This window comes from Schistocerca serialis, chromosome 4, assembly GCF_023864345.2.
Source record: "Schistocerca serialis cubense isolate TAMUIC-IGC-003099 chromosome 4, iqSchSeri2.2, whole genome shotgun sequence".
Classification (NCBI taxonomy): Eukaryota; Metazoa; Arthropoda; class Insecta; order Orthoptera; family Acrididae; genus Schistocerca; species Schistocerca serialis.
This window is the reverse complement of record NC_064641.1, coordinates 397,768,048-397,788,349: the sequence shown is the minus strand read 5'-3', so window position 1 is coordinate 397,788,349 and position 20,302 is coordinate 397,768,048.

Here is a 20,302-nt window from a genome sequence, read left to right as displayed (position 1 = left end):
TCCTTTTGTCCACGACTGTACATTCTGAACCTATGTCATCGCCCCATTGAATATCTCACTCATGTCCCCAAGCTAACATCCTCCAGTTTCCTCCGTTTTCTTTCATACAATGGCGTTTCAGTCTCTCCAAACCATGAGGTCTCCAAACTACTTCACAAACTATAACATTCCCTCAGGTGCTCATAAGTGTTGAAACTTCCTGGCAGAATAAAACTGTGTGCCCGACCGAGACTCGAACTCGGGACCTTCGCAGGAGAGCTTCTGTAAAGTTTGGATGGTAGGAGACGAGGTACTGGCAGAAGTAAAGCTGTGAGTACCGAGCGAGAGTCGTGCTTCGGTAGCTCAGTTGGAAGAGCAATTGCCCGCGAAAGGCAAAGGTCCCGAGTTCGAGTCTCGGTCGGGCACACAGTTTTAATCTGCCAGGAAGTTTCATATCAGCGCACACTCCGCTGCAGAGTGAAAATCTCATTCTGGCTCATAAGTGTTGTTTCATTGTCATATAAATGGCATATAAACCTACGTAATACAGTTAATGTTGGAAATGTGCCACTGCTGATGACAATAATTTACTCATGGCCTTTTTATGTGCTGAACCAATTTGTTATTTTTACCTGCATATCAATACCAACACCAGTTGGAAAGATCTTTTCTGACGCCCAGTGCAATGAATTGGTCCTTTTCTGTACCTCATTGTATATCGTTGTAAGCGCAATAATTTTGGATATACGTGCACTTCCTTTTGAAGTTAGCTTCTTGTGAATACGCTTGAGCAAAGACATGTAATAATTAACTACACATTGAATGAAAATAAGCCCCGCTAAAAAGTTGAGCAGAAATCAAATACGACTGTAGTGAAAGTGAATGCCATTCCAAACTGCATATGTACTGTACCTGTTTCATCAATTTTCCTGCTAAATTTCAGCTACCGTTAAGAATTGTAAGACAATACCGGAAAAGAAAGAAGAAAGACAGAAAGAGTCCGAGCAGTGCGTGCCCTGTTAAAGGTTACTATGCTTGCAGAACCTCTTTGCCTAACGTTGCTTAGTAACGGTTTCTCTGGCGTCACATAATGTGGCGCCTCTGTGTAACCGCGATCGGCATTTAATCCTCGCAATACCAGGGAAGGGGGTGGGGGGGGTTCTTTAAGCACAGCTTTTGGAAATTTTTTTAGTCAATTACTTTATATTTTAAAACTTTGAAAAAATATTCATTGTTTTTAGTAAATTTTGCTACCAGATTTCATACATCTGTTAAATTTTTCAATTAAACTTAACCCAAAAATTTAAGTCTCAGTAGCAGATGTTATCTTTCTCAATTAATGTCATATCCAATATTACAAGGTTAGGGTCTTACTTACAAATCCATATCACTTTAAAAAATTATGTTTACAGTAAAATTCAACGAAGATGAAGAAGATCAGGATTTTTTTAAAAATGTTTGGTGGTCATAAAGTGGGTAGTACACATTATTGATGGTGGGATGATGTTGCTAAAAGTGTGCTGAAAGGTAGTTTCAGGTTCTGGTCGCTACTTACTCATCAGTACCTCTATAAAAATTATGTTGCTAATACAAATCAACGACAATTAACGATTTTTGTGTGAGGGGGGAAATGCTCCTTATCGAAAATGCCTTCGTACTGCTAGGGTTAGTTCACACTGGTGCTGTTTGCTGTGGATTGGTTGTTTGATGAAGTTTCGCTTGGAATCACAAATTGGAAATTTGTAGTATGGTCTTATGGGACCAAACTGCTGAGGCCATTGTTACCTAAGCCTACGCACTACTTAAACTACCTTACGCTATGGACAACACACACCCATGCCCGAGGGAGGACTCGAACCTCCGACAGAGGGAGCCGCACGGACCGTGACAAGGCGCCTGAGACTGCGCGGTTACCCCTGGCGGCCTTGGAATCACATCTTGTGCTCTGGACTCGTGGCGGTCCTGTCATCGTGTTCCCATGGCTGGCGTGTGACTTGCGGACCGTGCCTTCTCCTACTAGAAAGTTGCAATTTCGCCTCGCTGTGTGGTGACGGACCACATCTTGGAGTTCGGTTTTGGGATGGTCCCTCTCGCTTTGATTGGTGGACGTGGCCATATAGGCCGTCCATGACTGACTTTGGTCTGATACAGGAGCAATGGTGAGCACCATTTCTTGTGTGCATTAACAGCTAATGGCGATTCGCGAGACACACCATGTGCAGCCAATCCTAAAGGTCGGTTGTTGTTTTTGCCATAAACTGATTCGGATGATTCTGTTGGCTGATGCCTTTAATATGTATCAGTATCCCGGCATTAGAAATAGACTAAGTAAAAAATTCACTTACTTGTAAAAGGGTGTCAGTTTCAAAAGGCTGTTTTCACTTTTCACCACAAGTGTGTCTCTTTTCTAATTTAAATTTTTAGACTCTGCTATTCCCTGGATTTAAGTGCATTTTATTTATCTTTTATTTTTAGTGCTTGTGAACCAAAAGGGTTCAGTTGTATACCTCATGTCTCTTTTGTGTTTAAGGGCCAGCATACAACCTGATATTCACTTTTATGTTAATTTAATATGTGTTCTGTGCGTCTGTTTTATAATCTGTACTGAATCGAGCAACTGTCTGAACTGTCAGCCGAAATCGAGCGAGTTACTGTAGGTGCCTAATTCATGTGGTCTAGGTTCTTGACTCGCCTGAGATTTTGCTCGTCATAAAACGAGATGGTAATGCCTGGCGGCTTGCAACAATCCCTTTTATAATTTAGAAGCCATATGTTCTACAACAGTAGTCGTTTGAGTCTGCTTCATAGGCGTGTACATTACTTTAAATTTTCCACTTCCTATGGCCGTGTGTATTAGTCAGATAACAATCATCTCTGGATGCTTCACAGCAGTGTATATAATTTTTTTTTTTTATTTCTGCCATCAGTTCTTTTACCTTTGTGTTTTAATAATTAGTGACGGAAAATGCAATGAAGTTGCGGGAGTACAGCCAGAATACGTCTATTCCTTGCCACGATATTTCGGCTGGCAACCATCCAATCATCTTCAGTTGAGTATTTTGCATTGGAAATTGTTAGTTCACATCACTGTCTTTATACCCAAAATTGGTGCGGAAACGCAAGCGCAAAGGCAGCGGCAACAAAAGTGACCTCTGTCGAGTTTCGCGCCCTTTTTGAATATTTTTCCATCTACGGTGCGCAGACGCATCCGTAATGTGATGCCACATAAGCGCTCTCCGTCGGTATGCGCACTCGCGCAATTAAAATTGAAATGTCAAAATTAATAAAATCAATTGTCATCGGTCATAAAATGTTTTCTTTCTGAGTAAATTAAAGAACTCGCCAGGTCCCATGTCTTATTCAATTGAAAGCCGTGATCATGATTAATAAGATCTTGCGCTAAATGCGTTTTCAATGATTCCTTAATTACTGAATCCTACAAGGATCTCGTCAAGATCAAGATTTCCGTGGCAGACTAATACACGGAACATCCTGTGGACTTACAATGCTGGGCTTTGACTGACTTAGCGCCCTGCAAAAGGCGAGTGTGGCGATCGTTTTCAACGCTTCTGTGGTCATTGTCTGACCAATGTAGGTTTTGCCGTACTGGCAAAGTGTTCTGTAGGTTCCAGACTTCCGCAATCCCAGATACTCCTTTTCCGAACCAATAAGAGCACAAGTATTTGTAGATGGGTGGAAGATTACTTTGAAATGATTTTTTTCTTAAGATTCTGCCTAATTTCGACGAAATATTGCAGACGTACGGGAGGGAACGCCCTGGACATTGAAAGGTCCTGTAGCCACCTTTCATTTGTCCGGTAGCCCATTTTCACTAGCATTTCTCTTTCTTTTCCTTGTTTCTCTTTTCTCATAACTCTCATAGTGGTGTGATTGAATGAATGTGGTTGTGTGTCACGTTGCTAGACGGTGGCGTAGTCTGCTGCAGAAAGTCTGCGATAGTCATAGAGATTCAGCAGCAGTTGTACAGAATAGCCAACTCTCGTAGTGGTCAAGTAGGCAAAGAGGCTTGCGCTACTTGTGAGAAATCCACCTGCATTAGGTTGGTGGCGGAAATGGCATCTTTGGGTTTTCCGGGCCACGCGGAGCGTGGAAGAGACTGGAGAAGAAAAAGCGAGGCAGTCTGCCGCCGGTACGGGAAGCATCCACAGCTGTATTCCAGTCGAAGATGGGTGAGTTAGACTGACCGCGTGGCGCGTTGTTACTTGGCGAGAGGAGAGTTGTTATCTTTTGGCCTCGCTTTTCAACACTGAAAGATTGCTTTGCCTTGTCGCAGCAAGGAATGCAAAACTTTGGCAGATTTTTCTTTTAGTAAATTTCTATAGTAGACTTGGATCCGCCGGAAGAGCGCCACACAAAGGTATCGGTAAGAAGTGAGAACTCGCTTCTGTATGAATGTCTGTTTGCCTTTAGCTGTGCCTGTATAAGCTTTCATTTTTCTAAATATTAATAGTTTTGTCTTCTCGTAAATTTTCCTTGTTTTATGTATCTTTCGTCCTTGGGGAGCCAACCACGTGGTTGAACGTTAGAGTTTGTTGGGCTACTGTCATCACTAACTGTCCGATATCATGTTTGTTTTAAAGAATGTTAACTGTTCATGATTGCGTGATGTGATATTGTTGCAACTTGGTCACGATACCTAGAAATTGCGTCTCCACAAACCACGTGGGCACGCGGGTGTACTGCGAAACGTGTACCGTTTTACAAGTTATTGCGATCAGTCATCAGCCAACAGCAGTTGTATGAATGATTCACACCAATGATTTTAGGTGTACATTCTAACGGTGAATGTATCGATGCTTTTCTTTACTGTTTTAGGAATTAATATTATCAGGAATTGTGTACGTGCCTCACATCCATATCTTAGGAATAAATGATTTTATCCACAATTTTCTCTTGTATTCCGAGGCTACGTTTTTGCACCTAAGCCACTCACCTCGTAGCTTTCCCGTTAGCACATCCAACGCGTTTCCTTACGCACAGGTCCTGTGATTAGTTTCCCCTTTTATTTTAAAACAAATTCTTTAGATTAAGTTTTATTTTCAGGTGTGTTGCTGGGAGCTGATCTTACGTAGTAGTGCACGGGCAATACTATTAATTACATCTCATCCCCTATGAGCGACATCACAACGTATACATTTTTATGAGTTTTTGGTCTGTGATCAAATTAATTTATTTTACGACTCGGCCAAACCTTTGATTAGTTGTATGGTTAGAGTCGGTGGCGACCCTAATCTTCCCACGTTAATTTTACAAGCAATAAGTATTTTCGTTCCCAATAATAACGTAATAACCCGTAGAAACAGATTAGTTCCAGCATTAACCGCTCCTTCTTCTCTTGACCTTGCGAGTGGTCATGTTTCTTCTGCGTTAAAGCTGTGCTGATCCGATGTGGAGAATGTCCATTATCTTCGAACACTGCTCATAGGTGTTCCAGCTCCCTTGCATGGCTGTCTCCACCAGACACACCATGTGCCCGGTGCACCAACGTTCGAACGATACACATAGTTTGTGATGAGTGATTGCAGCTACGCCTGCAAATAAAGGTCTGTATGTGCGGGCTTACGGTAATGCCCCAATGATCATTCACTTTACGAGTGACCAAGATGTCCAGAAATGGGAGAGAGCCGCCCTTCTCCACTCCCATCGTAAATCTGGTATTGTTACGGATATAATACAAATGCCTCGAAAAGCGTGACTGTTCTTCTTCGCCATGGGGCCACGCGACAAAAGTACTATCCACATATCCACGGAAGACTTTTGGTTTAAGTTCTGCCAAATCAAGTGCCCTCTCCTCAAAGTCTTCATTAAAGAGGTTTGCTACCCGAGGCGAGAGAGGACTACCCAACGTAACACTGTCAGTTTGCTCATAATATTCGTTGTTGAATTAAAAGTAGGTTGAGGAAAGGGGCGTGATGAAATAGCGCTATTATATCAGTTTTGAACATACTGCTGATGAGTGACAATGAATCCATGAAAGGAATACACACACTCACTTGAAGATGGTTGAATGCTTGACAGCCGAAATATTGTGGCAAGAAGTCGAAGCTATTCATCTGCAATCCCCAAACTTCATGGAATAGCTTCATGAAATGGTCTCTACGCCACAAACCTTCCGAGAATGACACTGATGGAACAGTCTGCTCCGTCTGCATCTCAGGCTTGTATATTATGCTTTAAGTCTCAGCTACCCGTTGCCGTGTATTACAGAAACTTTTGTTTGAAACTCTGCTGATCTTTTGAAGTTTTTACCAGAACTTAATGTATTCAACCAGGCCTCTGTAGCGAAAAAGGTTTACTTAACAAGTATTGCTTCTCTTTATAATTCAAATTTTAGCTTCAGTGGCGAATAAGTATTGCTTGCCTTTATAGCTGAAAGTTTTGGCGCTATTTAGAACAAATATTGTTTCGTTTGTAATTTAAAATTTGATATTTGATCTAAATAAATAATTATCTTAAAAGATTACTTTATTTATGCTCAGCACATTGCTACTTCCAGATCCTAGCTTCCTACCAATTCAGAGTCATGTAGTGCTGTTGGTTGGCAGGCACCGAGGTGTACTTCCTGCCGCCCAATCGGAAAGGGTTCTCTTCCTCACAATGGCCTGTTTCCTCGCGATATGTGACAGTTGTTTATTTAGTGTTTCTGTTGAGCATATGTGATCGTAAGGTACGTCTGTATAATGAGGTATCTTTTTGTGTTGTAGGATGATGAGGGAACATAAAGTTTGACACCAGGAGCTGAAAACTGCAGCTGTTTTTGTTTTGTGTCCATGCGTGGTTCTGCAATGTGCTTTTTACTGAAGTGTCTCGACATGCAGCATGAAGCAAACAATCTTGTGAAACACAACTAGCTCTTTATTCGCGTGAAGTGTTGAGTGCAATTGACAAGAGTTTTCAGAGCGATGCCGTATTTCTGGATTACCAGAAGGCTTTTGACACTGTACCACACAAGCGGCTTATAGTGAAATTGCATGCTTATGGAATACCGTCTTAGTTACGTGGCTGGATTTGTGACTTCCTGTCAGAGAGGTCACAGTTCGTAGTAAATGACGAAAAGTCATCGAGTAAAACAGAAGTTATTTCTGGCGTTGCCCAAGGTAGTGTTATAGGCCCTTTGCTGTTCCTTGCAGATGACGCTGTTGTATATCGACTAATAAAGTCATCAGAAGATCAAAACAAATTGCAAGACGATTTACAAAAGATATCTGAATGGTGCGAAAATTGGCAGTTGACCCTAAATAGCGAAAAGTGTGAGGTCATCTACATGAGTGCTAAAACGAATTCGTTAAACGTCGGTTACACGAAAAATCACTCAGATCTAAAGGTCGTAAATTCAGTTAAATACCTAGGAATTACAATTACAAACAACTTTAATTGGAAGGAACATATAGAAAATGTTGTGGAGAAGGCTAACCAAAGACTGCGTTTTACTGGCCGGACACTTAGAAAATGTAACAGATCTACTAAGGAAACTGCCTACACTACGTTTGTCAACCCTCTTTTAGAATACAGCTCCGTGATGTGGGATCCTTACCAGATAGGACTGACGGAATACATCGAAAAAGTTCAAAGAAGGGCAGCACGTTTTGTGTTATCGTGAAATAAGTGAGGGAGTGTCACTGAAATGATACAGCATCTGAACTGAACATCATTAAAAGAAATGCGTCTTTCATTGCGACGAAATTCCGATCTGAAACTTTCTCCTCCGAATGCGAAAATATTTTGTTGACACCGACCTACACAGGAAGAAACGATCACCACGATAAAATAAGGGAAATCAAGATATAGGTGCTCGTTCTTTCAGCATGCTATACGATATTGGAATAATAGAGAATTGTGAAGGTGGTTCGGTGAACCCTCTACCAGCCACTTAAATGTGATTTGCAGAGTATCTATGTAGATGTAACTGATACGCAATGCATCGCTGAAATGCTTCCAAGCCTGTATTGTTGTGTACATTCGACGTCCTGCGCCTAGCGTTCGCAACTAAGCGGTTGAGGCTACTGTCATTATCTTGCATAACAGTGAGACCCGCGAAAATGGAAGAGATATCGTTCGTATCTAGGACCATCCGTTCTGTAACAGAAGAAATCCTAATCACAGTAGATCCGCTGCACTTTATTGAAGCCCCCAGCAAATACAGGTTCTACATCCTGAGTGTGTAGACAGTTTGAAGCAAGAAGCGATAACACAGTGTTACACGGCCGTTTATGTCAAATCTGTCAAATACCATAACCGAACTCTAAATACATTAATGAATTCATCCAGTCTAAATTAAGCTCAGGCTAGAAATTCAGTGATTTCCATAGCTAATTACCGTCCTTCTATATTAAATGCATCTTCTGTAGTTCTGTTTAAATGTAGTTGGGAACCTTATTGAGTGCAAGTTGAGCAGCGACAAAAGTCAGTGTCCAGCTATTAAGAGGGGCACACGTCTTTTCAAAGGACAAACACCACCAGGGGCAGGAGGAAAGCAGGTTGGGAAGAGCATATTGCACGTCGGATAACCTCCGCCAAAGAGGCGCCATCTCTTTTGTGTCCTAAACGACTGGAAGTTATTGCATAGTGTTATTAACATCAAGAGTCTGCTGGCTCTGTGGAGACGTGCTGCGAGCATTCATTAAGAGAGCGCTATATCTAGAGCCCCGCCCTCTGCAGGAAGCTAATATTCTGTTAACGCAAGACCGATGCAATCTAAAGATATCTGAAGTAGAATGAGACAAGAAGCCATCAGGCTCCTTTGTGTTTAAGGAAACGGCACCCACAGTTGTCAGGCTGCCGCCAAGTTAACTGTCTTGTTGTTGACTCTGCTATCAAACAGCCAGAGCAGCTAGAATGGATAATATAAATACCGTCTAGAGTGTGTGAACTGAAACCACTGTATGTGAAAAAGGCCGGGTCGACTAAAAAGGCGAAATGCGCCAGATGGTGGGAGTCAAAAGCTGCTCGTTTCTAAGCTCTAGCAGCAAAACACCCCAAGACCGGTTAATTATGTTAAAAATGAGTATGGAAGGGAGAGTGTTGCGTTATTAGAACGGACCTGATTGGTTGACACTCGAAAGAATCACTGACATTCGCACTGTCACTGTCATGCACAAGACTCACATGCAAAATGATCGAGTAAAATTTTGGCTTCTTGCTGGGAGCAATCTGTGGACCTTACTTCCATCCGAGACTCACCAGTGGACACTTTATCCGAGAGAGGGACTTCGATTCGGGGCTCTGAGGGAGAGCAGTCTTAATTAATATAACTATTTCATGTTTTTCTGCACTTGTGTTTAATCTGGTTGTGATAAAGAGGGTTTTATAGTGACCATTTCATCATTCAGAAGTCTGATGAAACTACCTATTTTTTCATCTTGTGAGTTACAGTATCCATGTCGCACGTAAGCTAGGGCCGGCCCTGTTTAATATTGTAAACTCATTAAGTTATCCATTGTGTGACACTGCAATCAAATTCTCATAACTCTAAGGGAGCAGATTAATTGTCAATAAGGTCGCCTGGTACGGCTCTGTATATTGGCGACTCGGTCATAATCTCACAGTGGGATACTCAGGATAGCATGATGGATGGGTTTAGTAACGCATCTTCAACAGTTCCGTATCGTATGTACTGGCTGTTGGCATAGGTCACATACCAGTTTGAGATGTTATTAAAAGATCCTATTGTTTCCACTTAAGCTGTTTGTTGCTTGAAATAAAATACTTTATTTCATACCATGATCGGCAGATTGTGACTACACGGTAATTTTTAACTGAACATGTACTTATATTAGTGTATAGGGCTTCAAGAGGAATACTGAAATTGCATGAAAATGACCATGTGGTCAGATCGGTTGATGAAATATAAAGTAAAATATTTTATTTGTAGAATAATACTCCGACATAGACTGTGGGGATTTGGAGTAAATCGCTCTGAATTGGAAAGGATTGAAGAACTAGAGTGCTGACATAGTACTTTCGGAAGTTGTAGGCATTCAAATATTACAATATTTTCTGTCGTATAGAATTTGCGCAGTGGTTTCTCTATCGAAACTAGGGCGACAGGAGAACGTATGTGACAACCACGACGTATATTAATACCACTGATTCATAGGTAAGATCAGAGCTCAGATCTATGTCGTGGTTCCAGAATTAATTCTTCTTTATAACTGGCTATTGGATATATATATACACAGCCTCATCTATGCACTAAAAGAAATTTCTTTCGACGATGTTGCTAACGAGCCAGTGTCTTTTGAATTATTTCCACAGTGGATGATTCATGGAAATCTTCCCTTCTAATACTACTTGAACGGCATAACAAAACGTCTGAAGATGTACTCTGTTAATACAGTGTTCCAAAGGTGCTGATCTAGAGTGCTATTTCAAGAAATGTAATTTTTCCAGAAACTCAATCAACAATACAGGCAAAAACCCACTGAGCGCAATTAGGCGCTGTGGACAACTTGTTACAGCCCTCTCCTCTCCCCTCCCCCCTCCCGCACTACACACACAAACACACACACACACACACACACACACGCGCGCGCGCGCGCGCGTGCGCGCGCTCGCGCACGCACACAAGGCAAATTCATTCCACTGGCAGTGGATAAAATTAAGCATCCGTTAAATGGCCTTAGGTATTCCATTACAATGGCCTCCACAATCAAAAATGGTTCAAATGGCTCTGAGCACTATGGGACTTAACATCTGAGATCATCAGTCCCCTAGAACTACTTAAACCCAAGTAACCTAAGGACATCAGACACATCCATGCCCGAGGCAGGATTCGTACCTGCGAGCGTAGCGGTCGCGCGGTTCCAGACTGAAGCGCCTAGAACCGCTCGGCCACAAAGGGCGGCCCTCCACAATCCAAGAAGGTTTTCAAAATAAATGCCACCTCTTTGTCTGGCCACCTAGAATCCGACAAAACGAGTGTAGTTGTATTCGGCATCATTCAGTGTGGCGCAGGAACTGTTCTAGCCATAGAACTCTGAATGGCACCAAGCAGCCAATGGTATTTATTTGTCACCTGCCCAAAGTAACTATTCGCAAAACATAAGGAATTTCTACATATTATCGACACGCTATACAAGTTCTACGTTTCTTTGTTCAGAACCAAACAGTTTTTTAACATACCAAGTGATATCGCGTTGTGGTAAAACACTGGAAACTTAGGAAAGTGGAAGTCTATTTCAGTAGTGAAAGTCTATTTTAACTGGCGTCCAAAATCTCAGTAGGTTTCTGATGCCTGGAGCTATCAGTATAAATTTATTTCCTTCGATAAAATATAAAGAGAGAAGTACAGACAACATTATATGAGTACTGCAAGTTTTCTATGTATTACAGGTATGCCGGCCGGAGTGACCGAGCGGTTCTAGGCGCTACAGTCTGGAACCGCGCCACCGCTACGGTCGCAGGTTCGAATCCTGCCTCGGGCATGGATGTGTGTGATGTCCTTAGGTTAGTTACGTTTAAATAGTTCTAAGTTCTAGGGGACTGATGACCTCAGAAGTTATGTCCCATAGGGCTCAGAGCCATTTGAACTACAGGTATTTTGTAACGGTGCTAAAAGTTATATTGTCCTTCCGCCGAGCAAACCTGTTCGTCCAATTAGTCAGGGGTAGCTTACAATTTAATTTAGAAACTTACCCAGCTTCCAACTTCAGGCCCCTTCCCATTTCACTAAATAATGACATAAGTGAAATTCACATCAAATTTTAGAAAAAAATATTGCAACAATCAGCAATTGATTTCGGATCATTAGATTTTAAGATGAAGAGAGAAAATGTGCATTTTGTTGGACACGAACTTTTAATGACATATGCTCTCATTTCATCATCCTTTCCCTGCACCACGGAGATGATGATTGCTGTTTATGGAATTGGGGAACTGCCAACACGTATGTCTTATTCTGACTGTAGTGAATGCAATAAAACACCAATAGTACTACCGTGGCTTTTTTAATAATACAAAAACGATACTAATCAAAAACTTTCATCTAAATTACGTTAGTGAAACAAAGTAAGAAATTCCACTGTTTTGTAACTATTATGCGAAACCAGTAGAAAGAATTGCTCGTCAGCCAATTTGCCAGGAATCTTTCAAAAAAAAGTCTTCAGAACCAAAAAAAAACGTTACTTAAAATAAGCCGACATTGAACTGGAACAATCTGCACAATATTACTAAATACGCCAAAAAAGGATCGTTCGTTCAGCTGTGAAATTACTTTCGTATTTATAACAGTTAGAGCTTATATTTTAAACGATTTTATACATAACTGAACCTTTCTCGTATGTGAAATTTTAAGTGGCCATGGTTGTGGGGGTTAAACACGAAGAAAACTCACAACTACACACACATACACGTGGATCGAAATATTTAACGAGCATAGACCAGCTCACACGTACCTGTTTTCCCCTCAACGCTTTCCTTCTTCTTGCTGCATCCTCTAACTATAAATCAAGTCCTGTAATTATTTAATTGATTTTAGGTCAGAGGAGCATGCATATAATGACAAACACACATATCTGTTAAGGATCGGCGTATATTCAACCAGGAAACATATAAATATGTGCTGCATTGTTCACAATTGCTTTAATATCCAACATTAACAAGCTTAAAGTAACACTTCAGCTAGTGCTCTATTACAATACCTTGCAACCTATTGTTGCGTTGCTCAGTCACACTGATCGTTTACTAGAAACCCAGTCATTTGAAAGATACTGCCCCGATATTCAATTCCGCTTTTAATAGCCGGCACAGTCTCTTGCAATAATTAGTTCAGACTCACTATCACTTTCAGGAGTGTACGCGTAACCGTTTCGCGACGCGATTTGCTGTTGATCTCGTGATTCGTAATACCAACGAGAGAGTCTTCACTCGTGAATTCTAATTACACACAACTTGAAGGTCTCTCTCAATCAGAATGTTCACTGAACTGTATTTAAGTCCAGGATTATTGATTCAGCAACCGTCGTGGCACGGCTAATTCCTACCTCGACGCCATGAGACATAAATGCAGAAAGTACGCTTTTAATAGTAATTTACAGACACGGTTTCTGATCAGCCCTGATATAAAAATTGATAAGGTCTTATGGGACCAAACTGCTGAGGTCATCGGTCCTTAAGCTTACGCACTACTTAATCTTACCTAAACTAACATACGCTAAGGACGACACACACATCCATGCCCGAGGGAGGACTCGAACCTCTGACAGGGGGAGCCACGCGGACCGTGACTAGACGCCTGAGACCGCGCAGCTACCCCGCGCGACCTTGACATAAAACGTACAACTCACAAGGGAAGTTTTTATCCATTTTTGGCACTGTAACAGATGGCATTTTGAATACCGCGCGTCCGACAATACTTGTGTCGTCTACAAAGAAATCTCACGCACGATTCCATAACAGTCAACACACTTTCGAGAGAGAGGGGCAGCTGCTATCCATTGTCTAGCGGGCAGCGATACTGCAGACATTTACAGACTGGGTATTCATAATTGGTCCACATATAAACAATAACACTAACAGAGAGGTGACTGATTGTTCAGTAAGTATCCTGGACTCGCATTCAGTATCTTCAGGGTATTTTTGTTCTGTCATTGCAGCTACAGAAATCCATGATTTTTTTCGCGTGATGCGTTTCGCTTTATTGAGGTAAAGCATCTTCAGTGGCGGTGACTTTCGCTTGAGGACTTACATCGGAAAATGCCGTCTGCTAGTACATCGTTGCTTTTCTGCGTTAGACACATAATTTTAGTCTAATATTTAGTTGTTCTGCAGCACTATGCATTTCTTCTGTTTTTCACTCACACTTTTATGCACACTACTGTATTCTGTTTAAATTATCAGTGTCTAACGCAGTGTCTAGACACATAATTTTAGTCTAATATTTAGTTGTTCTGCAGCACTATGCATTTCTTCTGTTTTTCACTCACACTTTTATGCACACTACTGTATTCTGTTTAAATTATCAGTGTCTAACGCAGAAAACCACCGATGTGCTAGCAAACGGCATTTCCCGATGAAAGCGTGAAATCAAACGAAAATCACTACCACTGATGATGCTTTACCGCAATAAAGCGGAACGCGTCTGGTGAAAAACATCACGCATTTTTTTAGTTGAAGTGACAGAATAAAAATACCCTCAAGAATTGTAAAGCAACCACGGACTCTATCGCCAAACAAATGAAGAATTTCAGTGTCTTCAGTCTGAAGATTGGATTCATGGAGCTCTCCACGCTAGCCTATCCTGTGCAAAAGCCTTCATTTCTGTATAACTACAGGAGTCTACATCAGCTTCAACCTGCTTGCAGTAACCAAGCCATTGTCTATCTCTACAATTTTTACTCCTCACACTTCCATCCATTTCCACTTTGGCTATTCCTTGATACCTTATGATGTGTCCTAAAGACCAGTCCTTGACTTTATTCAATTTGTGGCATAAATTTCTTTCCTCCCCAATTACTTTCAGTGCCTCTCTACCAATTATCCGTTCTTTCCCTGTAATCTTCGACATTTAGCGCCAGCTCCTCTTTTCTCCCTGCCTGTACTGTTTATAGTCCATATTTCACGTCTGTACGAGGAGTGTAAAGTAAAACTCCCAAAAACCAACCTGATCAGGGCGCTGATTGTTTGCTTACCACTTCTGGAGCACCTAAAATTATAGTCTATAGCTGATGACGTTGGTGTGAACCTCAGCGGGAGCACTCACTGTGGCAAACTTGTGCCGCATGAGGTATTATGTACCCGCAGTTAAAAAAGTCTGTCCGAGACTGACTGCTCACAATACCCAGTGTCCCACATCCCAAGGGACACTTAATGTACGGTAGAATAAGTATCACTTTCACAATTTGAGCCCCCGCGCCGACTGTTCGAGCTAGCTGCACTGAAATGAGACTCCAACAATACACACCTACAGAGTGAGAAAACTGATATGTGCGGTCGACTTCAGAACTCCATGTATATGACTTTATTCTTTTACAAGAATTCGTCTATAGATCACAGTTAAAAAGCTTAATTAAAAACATACCCTAATAAATCGCCTAGCACACATAAACCTATGTAAGTTAACAACGCTGAAGACTTCATTTGTAGTACCTGCGTGACAACGATTAAATGCAGACGAACCGATCACTTTAAAGGCCGGAGAGAGATTAGAAATGCACCACATAGCTAATCATGTGTGTGTGTGTGTGTGTGTGTGTGTGTGTGTGTGTGTGTGTGTGTGTGTGTGTGTGTCGCCCTGTAGTATGACATACCTTAAAGTTTCTATGCCATTAGGCACCGGTAAAAGTAAAACCCCAGCAGCAAACATGCATTGTCAAATACAAAACTCATGTTGGTGTGTTATACACAGTGGTAAACGTAAAGTCCCCGCTTTCATCTCCCAAAGACAGTACTTTCCTGTAACAGATGTTACAGCCTCCAACGATACTACAGTCTGTCATAAGGTCTATGAATATTATATGTAAGGACCCAGCAAATTCTAAAAGCCCATATTACACATATGCTACGAATTATGCACACATATAAGAGGGCGGCCTGAAAAATAATACATAGAATTTTTTATGTGAAAACTCTTGAAACTTTTCAAATAAAACAACGTTATTAACGTTCTACGTCTTCATTCTTCACGTCTACATACTGATTTCTCAACATAATCACACCATTCTCCCAACGATATACCAGTGTGTTGATACCGTCACAGCAGAACGTTTGACTTCGTAGACGGAGCCACAACCTCACCTCTACTTGCACCGCTTCCTCACTGTCGAAGTGTAGTCCTCGATAGTGTTCTTTAAGTTCTGGAAACAGACGAAAATCGAATGGCGCGAAGTCGACTGTATGGAGAACTATTGTTGGCAGTGAATCCAAGGTGTCGAATTGTTGTAGATGTCACAGCGCTCATGTGTAGTCTAGCATTGTCATGATACAGGAACGGTCTCCAAGTGCGGACGAACTCTGCGAATTGAAAACTCTATTACGACACACTGTTTCTAACGCACCTACATACTTACGTTACACGCCGCCATGTTACAACATACAATAAGGAGGCGTCTAGCACCAGAGAACTGAAGATTTGCTGACATGAAGAATAAAAATGGAGATGGAGAATGTTAATACTCTTTGTTGTATTTCAAAAGCTTTAAGAATTTTCACACGGAATATTCACAGGCATTACTTTTCAACGTGCCTTCCTAGAATGACCAACAGAAAACCAAATGCCGCTAATTCGCCCAAGTTGGTTTCCTCTTCTACACTGAAGCGCCAAGTAAACTGATGTAGGCATGCGTACTCAAATACAGAGATATGTTAACAGGCAGAATACGGAGCTACGGTCGGCAACGCCTATATAAGACAACAGTCTGGCGCAGTTGTTACATCGGTTACTGCTGCTACAATGCCAGGTTATCAAGATCTACGTGAGTTTCTACGTGATGTTACAATCGGCGCACGAGCGATGGGATAGAGCATCTCCGAGGTAGCGGTGAAGTGGGGATTTTCCCTTACGACCATTTCACGAGTGTACCGTGAAAATCAGGAATCAGATAAAACATCAAAACTCCGACATCGCCACGGCCGGAAAAGGATCCTGCAAGAACGTGACCAACGACGAGTGAAGAGGACCGTTCAACTGAAACCCTTTGGCAAATTGCTGTAGATTTCAATGCTCGACCATCAGCAAGTGTCAGCGTGCGAACCATTCAACGAAACAGCATCGATATGGGTTTTCGGAGCCGAAGGCCCACTCCTGTACCTTTGATGACTGCACGACACAAAGCTTTACGCCTAGCCTGGGCTGGGAAAACCGACATTGGACTGTTGACAACTGGAAACATGTTGCCTAGTCGGACGAGTCTCGTTTCAAATTGCATATAGCGGATAAGCGTGGAGACAACCTCATGAATCTATGGACCCTGCATGTCAGCAGGGAACTGTTCAAGGTGGTAGAGGCTCTATAATGGTGTGGGGCGTGTGAAGTTGGAGTGATATGGGACGGCTGATACGTCTAGATACGACTCTGTGAGGTGACACGTACGTAAGCATCCTGTCTGATTAGCTGCATCTATTCGTGTCCATTGCGCATTCCGACTGACTTGGCCAATTGCAGCGGGACAATGCGACACCGTACACGTCCACAATAGCTACAGAGTGGCTCCAGGAACACTCTTCTCAGTTTAAACACTTCTGCTGTACACCAAATTCCTCAGATATGAACATTATCGAGCATATCTGGGACGCCTTGCAACGTGCTGTTCCCGGCACTACTTCAGACATCAGTCGAGTCCATACCACGTCGTGCTGCGGCACCCGCGGGGCCCCTACACGATATTAGGCAGATGTACCAGTTTCTTTGGCTACTCAGTGTGTATGTATGCGCAAGTTTCAACATGAGTGTTGGTTTTCAGAATTTAGTTGGTCTTACCATCTAATGTTCATAGATTTTATGATAGACAGTAGCATAATTGGACATATGGTAGGTAAAAATGGTGGCCTTGAGAGTATAACACACAATCGTGAGGTGTTGTAGGAAAAGTTTTATGTTTGACTATGTATGTTTGGTGCTGAGCTTTTACTTTTGAAGGTGGCTAATTGAATGAAACCTTTAACGTATGCTATGCCACAGGACGATATATATATTGTTATATGGTTGTCAGTATGTGCAGTATTGGAATGTATTGATCTGTTTCCTTGTTTTATGGCACTTGATAATGGGACAACGTGGTCCATAAACATAGTATGGCAAAAATATCACACGTTCTACGACTGATGCGTAACATTCTCATTGCCGATTATTTTATTACATTTACTGAAAAGCAAACATTACTTAACAGTTTTTGTATTTCTTGCTGCAAGTGAAGGAGTAGGATTCTAGCGAGGCTGTGACCAAACCATGACCAGATATACAGCCACAGAGTCCCGCCTGGGCCGCAAATGAGTTCCGAGACGCAGAGGTTAAACCAGCGTCGGGGAACGTGTCGAGTGCCCTCCTACGGAAACAAGGCAACGTGCGGTCGACAGCGCACACTCTGAGGGTTAGCGTGGAGGGCTCGTGTGCTCGTTGAGTCTGCCCATCCACGCGTCTGCCTGCCCACTGGCGAAGCAAAGTCCATACAGATTCCAGATCCGGCTGTGAAAATTAAAATTTTGGAGTGGCTAGCTGTTTCAGGTTGATGTCTGTCTCACAATACATTCGTTAAATTCTTTCCGCCCTCTAGTCTGCTCCCTATGCGAAAGAGAGTCCAAGTTCAAAATGAATAAAACACTTCTCGCAAGCAAAGACGTGTTTATTTGTCTGAAACGTGACTATCACACATCGGGTCTTTGGACACAACACTTCTGCCGTGTCGTTTAAAGTTAGCAAGACCATACGCTTTTTCATATTGTTAGTGTTCTGCTGTACAGCACGTATGATATCACAGAAGTTAAGAGCAAGGAAATAATTATATCTAAAAAAGAAAGGGGGCAGGGCACATAAGAAATGGTCCGAAGTTTCTGAACTTTTAGTATACTGTATGTAGAGTATAATTCAAATTTTCTAACTTGAGAACCATGTGCTAAGTAGGGGGGATACGAACAATCACAATATTTTTGCATTTTTTCGGTATTCTTTCTACAGCGTTTTCATCTTGCGTTCCACTACAAACAGCTCTGAGACCTATCTTGGAGAGCGTCAAATTTCCTACAATCTGCATTGGTTATACGCAGCCGCGCGGGATTAGCCGAGCGGTCAGGGGCGCTGCAGTCATGGACTGTGCGGTTGGTCCCGGCGGAGGTTCGACTCCTCCCTCGGGCATGGGTGTGCGTGTTTGTCCTTAGGATAATTTAGGTTAAGTAGTGTGTAAGCTTAGGGACTGATGACCTTAGCAGTTAAGTCCCATAAATTTTCACACACATTTGAACATTTTTTTGTTAGACGCATTTTTACACCAGGTACATACCAAGGTACTAAACTTCGAAGAAACAGTATATTTCAGAAATCATAAAAAGTGCACAAAACCTACTTTTTAGCATTATGACTTCAATTTCATAAACATTTTTTTGGAAGCGTAATGGTACCTGCTGCTATAGCCCAACTTTTGTCGACTCCTAAAAGTCACCTCCTATCAACAGGATATTGACTTCCGCTTGGGTTGGAGACATGGATTGCCGGTGTTCTTGGAAGACCCGAAGTGATCGGTAGCATCCACTATCGACCCGCCACCCTCGATCACTGATTGACCTGTTGCATAAAACGGGTCTTCCGAACAGTATTGTGATCCTACTGCTGCGTAATGCTTTCAGTATTCGTTAAAGTTGACCGGATGTTGCGTGTGAAACTGCACGTTAAATGTCTAAAAGAAACTCCGACTCCCAAACGGTATGTCATTTGAGCGTATTAAAAGTGAACGTCTACACTATAAGGTTATCATCAACCTAAAAGACAAAATGGATCCCTAAGCAGCTGAAGGTTACTTAACTATTCGTCGTACTAGAAAATTTTGGCAGCACATCTAAGCAGAGCATGACCCCCAAGTGGGTCCTAATGGCGACACTGAAGAGTTATGGACGTCCGCCTTGCGGTCACTGCATAGTGGATAGGGTTCTATCTCCGTGGACCAGGTACACAATGGCTCTAACACGTCTGTCACATGGTGGAGCTGTTCGCTGAGGTACATTCCAGAACATGTAAGCAACATGTAGATGTAAGGCCTTTCCTTATAACCAGAGTACTCTGAAAATTTGCTATTCTTTCTCGCTAAGGAGAGAGAGTGAGCGTAGGAATGACTGCTTACGAAATGGTGGACTCAAGGAACTGGGATTAACTACATGAAGAATATAGTGCGATAAAATTTTAAAAATATGAAATTCAAATGAATAAATAGGATTGTTACTCTGTCCTGTGCCCTGGAATTGCAGACGAAAAAATACAGTAGACTCTCTTATTCTTTTTCAATGACTTTTTGTTATAATCTGTTTCATGATAGCCTGAGAGAATTGGTAAAATTCGACTTTGCAGCAGTTCCAATGTGTCTTTTCGGTGAGAGCCGTATCCGTAAGGTCACAAAGACAGCGTTTTACGAACCATTCACTTCGATACAAAAAGTGGGATGCGCAAATATGTAGTAACAGGCGGTGCATAACTGACATAAAATGATATGGAGCATGAGAACAACAGCCACATTCAACTCAGTGTGCAAGTTCTCTGAGTATACATCAACTTTTTGAAAAAACGCGTCGGATGAAATACCACTGTAGTGCGTGACGTGCATCCTAATAAAGTCTATAATCAAAGTACCAAAGCAACAGGCCACACTGGACTCGTCCACAAAAC